Here is a 12,985-nt window from a genome sequence, read left to right on the forward strand (position 1 = left end):
AGAAATCCAATTATTACTCACCAGCAGACTTGTAAAATTAAGTAATCTTATGAAAATTGTCTATATAAAGTGAAAAACAATATACATAGGAAGATAGAGTTGGGTTCTCCTTTTTAATGTAATGTTTTTATAAGTATAAAATAATGCAATGACAAATAAATTTAACTGAAATATTATAAATCCTTTCAGTTCATGGTCACCCATAAATATACATAAATCATTTTTTTATGATTTAAGGACAACCCTGGCAGGAATTTTGATGAAAATTGAAGCAAGGTCCTCATGTCTTGGCCCTTGCTTTTGGAAATAGTCTTGATCCACTTTTCTCTGTGTTTCTTAGTTAATATAGAAGAAGTACTGTACTTATTTCTATCTGAGGTGATGCTATATTTTTTGGTCATGAGTCTTTAGTTTTCTTTCATAAAATTATTTGATAATAGAACTTCATAGAACTATCAGGACTTGACCAAGCAAAGCAGCACAAATAATTTATATCAGTATTTAAGTTATTCACTTTTCTATTTTTTATTTTTGCTGAAATCTCTGTTGATGTCAAATTGGATGCTTGTTAGAATGAGAAAGAAATAAGTAGGTGAGGAGGAAGAGATAGCTTGGGTTAATGCAAGTATGAACAATGAAAGTTCAGTAGGATAGCCACAGAGAAGTTTTGAAGTCTAATCATTTTTGAAAGGTACTCCTAAAGCTGCTCTGGTCTAATCTCCAGCACTGCAACAAAATGGCAATTAATCAGCCCGTGCTAATGTCTTTCATAATCTTAGAAAGAGATACTATTATACAGTTAAATAACTCATTCCAACATCTTGCATGTGTGCTCAGTCATTCAGTCATTTTTGACTCTTTGAGACCCCATCACTGTAGCCTGCCAGGCTCCTCTGTCATGGAGTTCTCCCAGCAAGAATACTGGAGTAGTTGCCATTTCCTCCTCCAGGGGATCTTCCTGACCCAAGGATCAAACCCACATCTCCCACATCTCCTTGCATTGGCAGGTGGATTCTTTACCACTGAGCCACCTGAGAAACCCTCCAATAACTTAAGGTGCTACTCAATCAAAAGTTTCCTCATCAGTCTTTTTTCAATGTGGTTGGTAGTTCTTCCCTGTTTTTCTTTTCTTTTTTACCTGCATACAAAAAATGCAGAATAACTATAGTCCACTCCTAAAATCATACTCCTTCAAATTTTTGAGAACAAAATTACAGCAACATTCTTGAAATTTGCATTGTTGCATAGAGAACTCTCTGTTGCTTTACAACTCTCTCTTATGAATGATTGTGAAAGATAGTAAAAGGGCTGTATGATCAGTTTTAAAGAAAGTTTGATGTACATAGCCTTTGTTAGCATGACTTAGATATGTTTGATTATCTGATGGGCTCCTTTAAGAATAAGGTACATTTTGAGCCAGAGTTGAATTAAAGATACATGGGACATCCGTGTTAAATTAGTCAGCAAAACAGCCAGTAACATGCTTATAGTTATTTTTTATGATCTATCAAATTGAATCACCAATCCATTAAATTTAAACTTCTAGCATGTAGCAAATCTGTAATTAAGCTAAACTAATTAACATTTTATCCTCATATGAAGAATGCATTTACTCTGTTTATATGGGATTATATTTATAAGATTTTTCTATAGACCATCTGCGTGGTATCTTCTAAAGCACCATCTATCTTGCAGCATATTTCCTTAGAAAAAAAAGTCTGTTGGTACAGGAAATTTATTCACCACTAAAAAAGCATTTTCCAATTTAGAAACAAAAAGAGGTACAGTATATTGTCAACTAACTCTGACTGCTTAGAGAAAGATTGATTGTGTTTGCAAACCATATGTTTGATATCTAAATCATGTTCAGAGTCTTTCATTCATGATTGCAGATTGATACAGTCCTCCTTGAAAAATGTATTTATCTTTTCCAGCACTCATCAAACACTAAATACCTACCTAGGTTGCAAGAAGAATCTTTAATTCCATCATTTTACTCTGGTAATTGCTTTTCCTTCCTTATGCTTAACCAGAGTAAATGAGCTATAATTTTAAATTTCTCTTGACACTCTCTATCAGATGCTGCATAAAACACGAGCAAGGTGAAGAATGATGAAAAAGGCAACAGAAATAAAAATCTTTGCTGCTGCAAAAAGGTGTTGCTTATGTGGGTCAGAATGATTACTACAAAGACATTCAGATGACTTAAATCTTATTAATTCCAAATCAGGATCCCCAACACCTGCAGGGATCATATGTAAACTGAAAGGCATGTACCCCCGCAGAAGGGGGAGCCCCCTCTGTGAAGCCACTGAGTTGTTGCCAGGTGGAGGTGCCAGCCTTGTGTGCCTCCTTTCTTATTTTTTCCAGAAAGACCAAAATTCTGATAACTTATATGAAAATCTCTTTACTTTAAAATGTTGGCCACCTTGCCTATTTGATGCCATTGTAATGCTGTCCAAGCCAAAAAAAAGTGTACATGAGAAGAATTTGATCAACCTTGACCCCAGTTTCCTATCTTGTCCTCAGATATTGTTCCCAGGCAATAGCCTCAGCTGCAAGCTAACATCACAAAATACTTTCTAACATTAGGGACTGAGATTTTCTTCTGTCCATATATATATGTATGTATGTATATAGATATAGATGATATATGTATGTATTGATAGCATTGCCAAAATATACAGTGAGGAACTAGGAAAACTTAGTTGCAGTCGCATTTCTGCCACTGTCTAGATTTTAGGCTTATAGTGATAGCAACAGTCATAAGAACCCACATTTATTAAGTACTTGCCCTTTTGAGTTCACAGGCTGGCAGTCTCTACCTTGTAACATATTCACTTGCATTCTCTCATCTAATCCACTTAAGAACCCTGTTAAGGGTTGTGATTATAATAATGGGCTTCCCTGGTGGCTCAGACAGTAAAGAATCAGCCGGCAATGAGGAGACTCGGGTTTGATCCCTGGGTTGGGAAGATCCCCTGGAGAAGGGAATGGCTACCCACTCCAGTATTCTTGCCTGGGGAATTCCATGGACAGTGGAGCCTGGTAAGCTACTAGTCCATGGAATTGCAAAGAGTCAGACATAACTGAGTGACTAACACACACACACAGATTTATAATAAAAAGCATTCTTGAGCACCTAAAACATGATGGATACCACAAAATTCATTAATTATTATTAAACAGTGCATTAAGTATTAATAGACTTCATATCTAGTCCCTGTAATCCTGGATTTATATATCCAGTGGAGAAGATAGACAATAAACAACTGTACAATGCAAATCGTGACAAACGTCATAGACCACTTGGAGTAAGTTGCCTAAGGGCACACAACTAATCATTTGTAGAAGTAGAATTTAAAATAAGTAGACCTGGACCATAAGAAGGCTGAGAGCTGAAGAACTGATGTTTTTGAACTGTGGTACTGTAGAGGACTCTTCAGAGTCTCTTGGACAGCAAGAAGATCAAACTAATCAATCCTTAAGCAAATCAATCCTTAAGCAAATCAATCCTGAATATTCATTGGAAGGACTGATGCTGAAGTTGAAGCTCCAATATGTTGGCCACTTGATGCAAAGAGCTGACTCATTGGAAAAGACCCTGATGCTGGGAAAGATTGAGGGCAAGAAGAGAAAGGGGCAGCAGGGGATGAGCTGCTTGGATAACATCACCAACTCAATGGACATGAGTTTGAGCAAACTCCTGGAGATAGTGAAGGAGAGGGAAGCCTGCAGTCCATGGGATCACAAAGAGTCAACTATGACTTAGCAACTGAACACCAACAGTACTCACTGAGCACTTACTATATGCCAGGCACTGTGCTAAACAGATTAGACAGGTTAGCTCCTCTGAACCTCAGAACAGTTCTATGAATTATGTGCTACTACTCTTCCCATTTTTCAGGTGAGCCACCTGAGGCACAGAAAAGGTTAAGTAACATGTGGCAGATTATACAGATAGTAAGTGATAAAGCTGGAAATTGAAAGCAGCCATTTGCCACAAATCATTGTCTTTGTTAAGCAAGTCACTTAGACTTAGTCTCTGTAGACTCACCTAGTTTGCTGCTGCTGCTAAGTCACTTCAGTCGTGTCCGACTCTGTGCGACCCCATAGACAGCAGCCTACCAGGCTCCACCGTCCCTGGGATTTTCCATGCAAGAACACTGGAGTGGGTTGCCATTTCCTTCTCCAGTGCGTGAAAGTGAAAAGTGAAAGTGAAGTCGCTCAGTTGTGTCCAACTCTTAGTGACCCCATGGACTGGCAGCCCACCAGGCTCCTCCGTCCATGGGATTTTCCAGGCAAGAGTGCTGGAGTGGGGTGCCATTGAAGTGTAAATTGTATTTGGATATATGGGTGGGGAAGCTCAATAGAAGAAAGGGAATATTGGACTAAATAATTTACATTATCTTTCTGATCTATGATTTAAAATTTGAATTCTAGGTAAAGTATGTTGACTAAGATTGTCTCTTGCACTGAGAAATTTTTTTAGTTGGTATTGGTATTCAAAACACTCTGGGAGTAAATTTACCAATTAACTTTTCTTGTAAAACCATTCTTAAACCAGATATCAGATCAGATCAGATCAGTCGCTCAGTCGTGTCCAACTCTTTGCGACCCCATGAATTGCAGCACGCCAGGCCTCCCTGTCCATCACCAACTCCCGGAGTTCACCCAGACTCACATCCATTGAGTCAGTGATGCCATCCAGCCATCTCATCCTCTGGCGTCCCCTTCTCCTCCTGCCCCCAATCCCTCCCAGCATCATAGTCTTTTCCAATGAGTCAACTCTTCGCATGAGGTGGCCAAAGTATTGGAGTTTCAGCTTCAGCATCATTCCTTCCAAAGAAATCCCAGGGCTGATCTCCTTCAGAATGGACTGGTTGGATCTCCTTGCAGTCCAAGGGACTTTCAAGAGTCTTCCCCAACACCACAGTTCAAAAGCATCAATTCTTTGGCACTCAGCTTTCGTCACAGTCCAACTCTCACATCCATACATGACCACAGGAAAAACCAAAGCCTTGACTAGACGAACCTTTGTTGGCAAAGTAATGTCTCTGCTTTTGAATATGCTATCTAGGTTGGTCATAACTTTCCTTCCAAGGAGTAAGCGTCTTTTAATTTCATGGCTGCAGTCACCATCTGTAGTGATTTTGGAGCCCAGAAAAATAAAGTCTGACACTGTTTCCACTGTTTCCCCATCTATTTGCCATGAAGATATGGGACCGGATGCCATGATCTTCATTTTCTGAATGTTGAGCTTTAAGCCAACTTTTTCACTCTCCACTCCTCACATTAATTCGCAATAACATTTAGCTTTGTATATTGTCAATGTCAAATCCAACTCACTGTTCTCAGATTACTAGCCAGAAGATCTCCTTATCAACAATTGTTGGTTATCTTTCAGGCTCTAGGTACCTAAGTAATCCCTTATCTCTCCTTTCTCTCAGGCTTCTGGAATACAAACTTACGATATCATTAAGCTCAAGCCCCTTAAGTCTTTAAAAAGTAGTTGTTTATATTTAGATTAAAAATATCACAAAGGATGCAAAATATACAAAAATGGCCATTTCCCTATGCCCCAGCATCTGTACTCTTTTGGGCATAGAAATATCCAGAACAGAGTATTATGAAAGTTTAGATACTGTGTGAGAAAGAGTTCTATAATGTGTATACTTGAAGAATAGTATTAAAATATAGTTTTGAAATGATTCAGTCCTACATAATATCAATTACATAGAATGGGCATTTGTCATTGGGCTACTGGGATTTTACTTTACCATAATCAACACTTTCCAAAATGCATTTTTTTGTGTCATAGCAAAATAGAATAATATCAAATATAGTCTTTGTCAACATCACTGTATCTTGTCCAGAATGAAAAACACTTCTGAATAAAATTATATATATTTAAATTATATGTATATAATTTATATTCAGTTCAGTTCAGTCACTCAGTTGTATCCAACTCTTTGCAACCCCACGGACTACAGCACACCAGGCCTCCCTGTCCATCACCAATTCCTGGAGTTTACTCATATTCATGTCAATTGAATCGGTGATGCCATCCAACCATCTCAACCTCTGTCATTCCCTTCTCCTCCCACCTTCAATCTTTCCCACCATCAGGGTCTTTTCAAATGACTCAGTTCTTCGCATTAGGTGGCCAAAGTATTGGAGTTTCAGCTGCAACATCAGTCCTTCCAATGAACACTCAGGACTGATCTCCTTTAGGATGGACTGGTTTGATCTCCTTGCAGTTCAAGGGACTCTCAATTTTCTCAAAAGCTTACTCCAAGGAGTAAATGACTTTTGATATCATGGCTGCAATCACCATCTGCAGTGGTTTTGGAGCCCCCCGCCAAAAAAATAAAGTCTGCCACTGTTTCCACTGTTTCCCCATCTATTTGTCATGAAGTGATGGGACAGGATGCCATGATCTTAGTTTTCTGAATGTTGAGCTTTAAGCCAACTTTTTCACTCTCCACTTTCACTTTCATCAACAGGCTTTTTAGTTCTTCACTTTCTGCCATAAAGGTGGTGTAATCTGCATATCTGAGGTGATTGATATTTCTCCTCGCAATCTTGATTCCAGCTTGTGCTTCTTCCAGTCCAGCATTTCTCATGATGTATTCTGCATATAAGTTAAATAAGCAGGGTGACAATATACAGCCTTGACATACTCCTTTACCTATTTGGGACCAGTCTGTTGTTCCATGTCTAGTTCTAACTGTTGCTTCTTGACCTGCATACAGATTTCTCAAGAGGCAGGACAGGTGGTCTGGTATTCCCATTTCTTTAAGAATTTTCCATAGTTTATTGTGATCCACATAGTCAATGACTTTGGCGTAGTCAATAAAGCAGAAACATGTTTTTCTGGAACTCTTGCTTTTTTGATAATCTAGCAGATGTTGGCGATTTGACCTCTGGTACCTTTGCCTTTTCTAAAACCAGCTTGAACATCTGAAAGTTCACAGTTCATGTATTGTTGAAGCCTGGCTTGGAGAATTTTGAGCATGACTTTGCTAGTGTGTGAGATAAGTGCAACTGTGCGGTAGTTTGAACATTCTTTGGCATTGCCTTTCTTTGGGATTGGAATGAAAACTGACCATTTCCAGTTCTGTGGCCACTGCTGAGTTTTCCAAATTTGCTGGCATATTGAGTGCAGCACTTTCACAGCATCATCTTCCAGGATTTGAAATAGCTCCACTGGAATTCCATCACCTCCACTAGCTTTGTTCTTAGTGATGCTCCTTCCTAAGGCTCACTTGACTTCACACTCCAGGATGTCTGGCTCTAGGTGAGTGATCACACCATTGTGATTATCTGGGTCATGAAGATCTTTTTTGTACAGTTCTTCTGTGTATTCTTGCCACCTCTTCTTAATATCTTCTGCTTCTGTTAGGTCCATATAATTTCTGTCCTTTATTGTGCTCATCTTTGCATGAAATGTTCCCTTGGTAACTCTAATTTTCTTGAAGAGATCTCTAGTCTTTCCCATTGTATTATTTTCCTCAATTTCTTTGTACTGATGGCTGAGGAAGGCTTTCTTATCTCTCCTTGCTATTCTTTGGAACTCTCCATTCAAATAAGTATATTTTTCTTTTTCTCCTTTGCTTTTCACTTCTTTTCTTTCCACAGTTGTTTGTAAGGCCTCCTCAGACAGCCATTTTGCTTTTTTGCATTTCTTTTTCTTGGGGATGGTCTTGATCCCTGTCTCCTGTACAATGTCTCGAACCTCTGTCCTTAGTTCATCAGGCACTCTGTCTATCAGATCTAGTCCCTTAAATCTATTTCTCACTTCCACTGTATAACCGTAAGGGATTTGATTTAGGTCATATCTGAATGGTCTAGTGGTTTTCCCTGATTTCATCAATTTAAGTCTGGATTTGGCAATAAGGCGTTCATGATCTGAGCCACAGTTAGCTCCTGGTCTTATTTTTTCTAACTGTATAGAGCTTCTCCATCTTTGGCTGTAAAGAATATAATCAATCTGATTTTGGTGTTGACCATCTAGTGATGTCCATGTATAGAGTCTTCTCTTATGTTGTTGAAAGAGGGTGTTTGCTATGACCAGTGAGTTCTCTTGGCAAAACTCTACTAGCCTTTGCCCTGCTTCATTCTGTACTCCATTCTATAATTTATATTCAGTTTAATTCAGTTCAGTCATGTCCTACTCTTTGTGACCCCATGAATCACAGCTCGCCAGGGCTCCCTGTCCATCACCAACTCCTGGAGTTCACAAAAACTCATGTCCATCGAGTCGATGATGCCATCTAGCCATCTCATCCTCTGTCATCCCCTTCTCCTCCTGCCCCCAATCCCTCATCAATATAAATAATAAAAGTATTATTTTACATATATGAATTGGCTTAGAATAAATTTGCATATAAGCAATAGCTACATAATTATAGAGGAATCAAATATGATACACCTTTATGGTGGAACAAAAGCTTTCCTAATTGTCATGTGACACTGCCATACATTTCCAAATGACTTGTATTTGTCATAGACTAGTGAGGAAATCCAGGGCATGATATTTTATATTGATGGCTCTGTATCTTCCCCAGAGAATTTACACTCAGGAGCACAGTCATATAGGATTCAAGTGCCAAAGCACAGGTGAAAAGGAGAACATCTGGCTCTTTACAGGGCCTCAGAGGAAGTGACCTGATATGATGGAAGTCATTATAATCACAAGGTCCTAATGCACTTTAGAAAAAAATTACATACTAACCTATGAACTACTGTAGCTAATTAAAATACCTCCAGAGAAAACTATTAAACTATCATAGATAAACATTCATTATTAACATTTGATGTTTTGTGTCTCCACAGCATACTCTGGTGAAATCTGTTATCCTTTAATCAAATCTCTCTTTAGGAAAATATGAATGTTTTAATATGTTGCAAACACTGGTCTCTGGATACCATAATTAAATTTTGGTGGAATGAAATTATTCACCTGGTAGTTATCTGCAGATTTTAAATAGCATCTTACATGTTATATCCAAGCATGTTGTAGCTAGTAAACACCTAAGAATTCATTCAGCATATTTTGAAAAAAATCCCACCCAACAACCTACTAATTCATTTCATAGCACTCTCCACATTATTTTGATTATGGCAAGGAAGTATCTGTTTAATTCCAAATGTGTCATTCTGTGTTCTAACCTCAAACCCCTCAGTGGGCCTGTGTCAATCTTTTCATTTCCTCCAAAGAGAATGTGGAACATTTGGAAGCTTTAGAGGATAGTGTGAACCTCCATATATATTGAGGGTGACAGATGAAATGTTAAAAGGTTATGAAACCTTCGGCAGAAAGTTAAGGGGAACACTGACTTATTTTCTATGTAATGATTTATACTCTGTTTTTGGTGTTGTGGAGATTTCTTTTCCTGCTCTTTGATTGTGCTAAATGGAGGCCAAGGACCAGCCATCTACTTAAGATAGAAAAGCATATGCAGAACTTACTGCAACAAACACTGAACTTAGAACAACTTTAGATGATTCTTATGTTACATATAAGAATCAAATATCTAATTATGTCGTTATTGCGAAACTAATCTTAAAAAAAAAAAAAGAAACTAATCTTAAATCCTTATTTAGAGGATTTCTCAAGATAAGATTGCTTCTTATCAGTCCCTGATAGGCCCTCGAAACATGGGCCACTGCCGTCATGTTTTGAATCCTCACTTCCTGCCACTTTCCTGTGCATATTTCTCAATGTAACTGTTAAATTTTTTGTGTCAGCTTGACAGGGCTAAGGGATGTTCAGATAATAGGTAAAATATCATTTCTGGGTGTGTCTGTGAAGTTGTTTCTGGAAGAGATTGGCATTTGAATCAGTAGACTGAAGATCATCCCCCACCAATGCAAATAGGCATCATCCAATCCAGCGGGGGTTTGAATAGAAAAAAAAAAAAAGGTGGAGAATGAGAAAACTTGATCTCTGCTTGGAGCTGGGAAATCTTTCTCTTGCTTTCAGACATCAAAATTCCTAGTTCTTGAGCCTTAGGACATAGATTTGTACCACTGACTCCCTGGTTCTCAGCCCTTCAGGTTTCGTGGGTCTCCAACTTGCAGATGTCAGATTGTAGGACTCTCTGCCTCCATAATCATGTAAGTGAGTTCTTCCTAATAAATCTCCTTCTGTATACATACATATTAGAGAGAGAGAGAGAGAGAGAGAGAGAGAGATTGATGGATCGATAGATCCTGTTGGTCCTGTTCCTCTGGTGAACCCTAAGTAAAACCAATAGCTGTGTAAATTTCCCAGTTCAGTTCAGTCACTCAATCGTGTCCAGCTCTTTGCAACCCCATGGACTGCAGCTTGCCAGGCTTCTCTGTCCATCACCAAACTCCCAGAGCTTACTCAAACTCATGTCCATTAAGTCAGTGATGCCATCCAACCATCTCATCCTGTCATCCCCTTCTCCTGCCTTCAATCTTCCCCAGCATCAGGGTCTTTTCAAATAAGTCAGTTCTTTGCATCAGGTGGCCAAAGTACTGGAGTTTCAGCACAAGCATCAGTCCTTCCAATGAATATTCAGGATTTATTTCCTTTTCGATGGACTGCTTTGATCTCCTTGCAGTCCAAGGGACTCTCAAGAGTCTTCTCCAACACCATAGTTCAAAAGCATCAATTCTTTGGCACTCAGCTTTCTTTAGAGTCCAACTGTCATATCCATACATGACTACTGGAAAAACCATAGCCTTGACTAGATGGACCTTTGTTGGCAAAGTAATGTCTCTGCTTTTTAATATGTTCTCTGGGTTTGGCATAGCCTTTTTTTCCAAGAAGTAAGCGTCTTTTAATTTCATGGCTGCAGTCACCATCTGCAGTGATTTTGAAGCCCCAAAAAATAAAGTCTGCCATTGTTGCCATTGTTTCCCCATCTATTGGCCATGAAGTGATGGGGCCAGATGCTATGATCTTAGTTTTCTGAATGTTGAGCTTTAAGCCAACTTTTTCACTCTCCTCTTTCACTTTCATCAAGAGGCTCTTTAGTTCTTCACTTTCTGTCATAAGGGTGGTGTCATCTGCATATCTGAGGTTATTGATATTTATCCTGGCAATTTGATTCCAGCTTGTGCTTCTTCCAGCCCAGAATTTCTCATGATGTACTCTGCATATAAGTTAAATAAGCAGGGCGACAATATACAGCCTTGATGTACTCCTTTCCTGATTTGGAACCAGTCTGTTGTTCCATGTCCAGTTCTGACTGTTGCTTCTTGACCTGCATACAGATTTCTCAGGAGGCAGGTCAGGTGGTCTGGTATTCCTATCTCCTGAAGAATTTTCCACAGTTTGTTGTGATTGATCCACACAGTCAAAGCCTTTGGCATAGTCAACAAAGCAGAAATAGATGTTTTTCTTAACACTCTTCTTTTTTTGGTTCTCCAACAGATGTTCGCAATTTGATCTCTGGTTTCTCTGCCTTTTCTAAAACCAGCTTGAATATCTGGAAGTTCACAGTTCACATATTGTTGAAACCTGGCTTGGAGAATTTTGAGCATGACTTTGCTAGCATGTAAGATGAGTGCAACTGTGTGGCAGTTTGAACATTCTTTGGCATTGCCTTTCTTTGGGACTGGAATGAAAACTGACCATTTCCAGTTCTGTGGCCACTGCTGAGTTTTCCAAATTTGCTGGCATATTGAGTGCAGCACTTTCACAGCATCATCTTCCAGGATTTGAAATAGCTCCACTGGAATTCCATCACCTCCACTTTGTTTGTAGTGATGCTTCCTAAGGCCCACTTGACTTTGCATTCCAGGATGTCTGGCTCTAGATGAGTGATCATACCATTGTGGTTATCTGGTTCATGAAGGATTTTTTTGTACAGTTCTGTGTATTCTTGCCACCTCTTCTTAATATCTTCTGCTTCTCTTAGGTCCATACAATTTCTGTCCTTTATTGAACCCATCTTTGCATGAAAAGTTCCCTGGTATCTCTAAATTTCTTGAAAAGATGTCTAGTCTTTCCCATTCTATTGTTTTCTTCTATTTCTTTGCATTGATCACTGAGGAAGGCTTTCTTATCTCTCCAGCTATTATGCATAATTTTTTATCCCTCTGAGTTTTTCCATAAACTTTAGCCTAGTTCCTCACTTTACACATGAAAACTTCTGCTCATCTTTTAAGGTATAGACCAAATATGACCAGCTTTCTTAGACTCTCTCTGACTCCAGATGGTTCCTTTTTCTTTTGTGCATAATTTCCTTACCTAAATTGTATTCTATTAGAATCTAAGTAACATGTAGTATGGTATTATCATATAATATATTAAGACTTAAAATATAATAACTATTATAATTAATAAAAAGCATGTCTTTGTTATGTATTTACTTCTTTACCTTAATGTGATATATTTGAGAATAAAGTACATTTTTTATTCTTTATATTCAAAATCCTGACTATTAACAAAGTATTTAGCAGATGGCAAGTGCTGAATAGCTATGGACTCTTTCATATGCTATTATTATTAGATGCTCAATAACAATTTGGTAATTGAATAATAAGTGATCTAGAAAGATAATTTAGCATATTTGCATAAAACTTTGCATAAAGTTAATACTAAAATATTTTATTCACTTTTTATGACATTCAAATAACCCTATGTTACCACAAGGCTGACAGTATATTCATTTTATAGATAGATCTATAAGAGAGGGAAATACAGATGCTAACTAGGTAATAGTTAATATGTTACCAACTTGGAAAATCTATAAAGTGATAGCAGAGTTGATAAATACTGCTATTTATATACTTATTAATCTCTATTTTCTCATGAAGTCTTATTAAAGTAATAATAAAATCATTTTAAAGTGAGTTTAAAATGAAGAAAAAGAGGAATTATGGTAGTGGAGAGAGTATATTGAAGACTGGATAGTAGTCCTGCTGGCTTGGAAAACTAAATCTACAAGTCAGGGATTGGGATACGGAGGGGAACTAAAAAAAAAATCAGTTCCCTCACTAAACC

Source organism: Bos mutus, chromosome 10, assembly GCF_027580195.1.
Source record: "Bos mutus isolate GX-2022 chromosome 10, NWIPB_WYAK_1.1, whole genome shotgun sequence".
Classification (NCBI taxonomy): Eukaryota; Metazoa; Chordata; class Mammalia; order Artiodactyla; family Bovidae; genus Bos; species Bos mutus.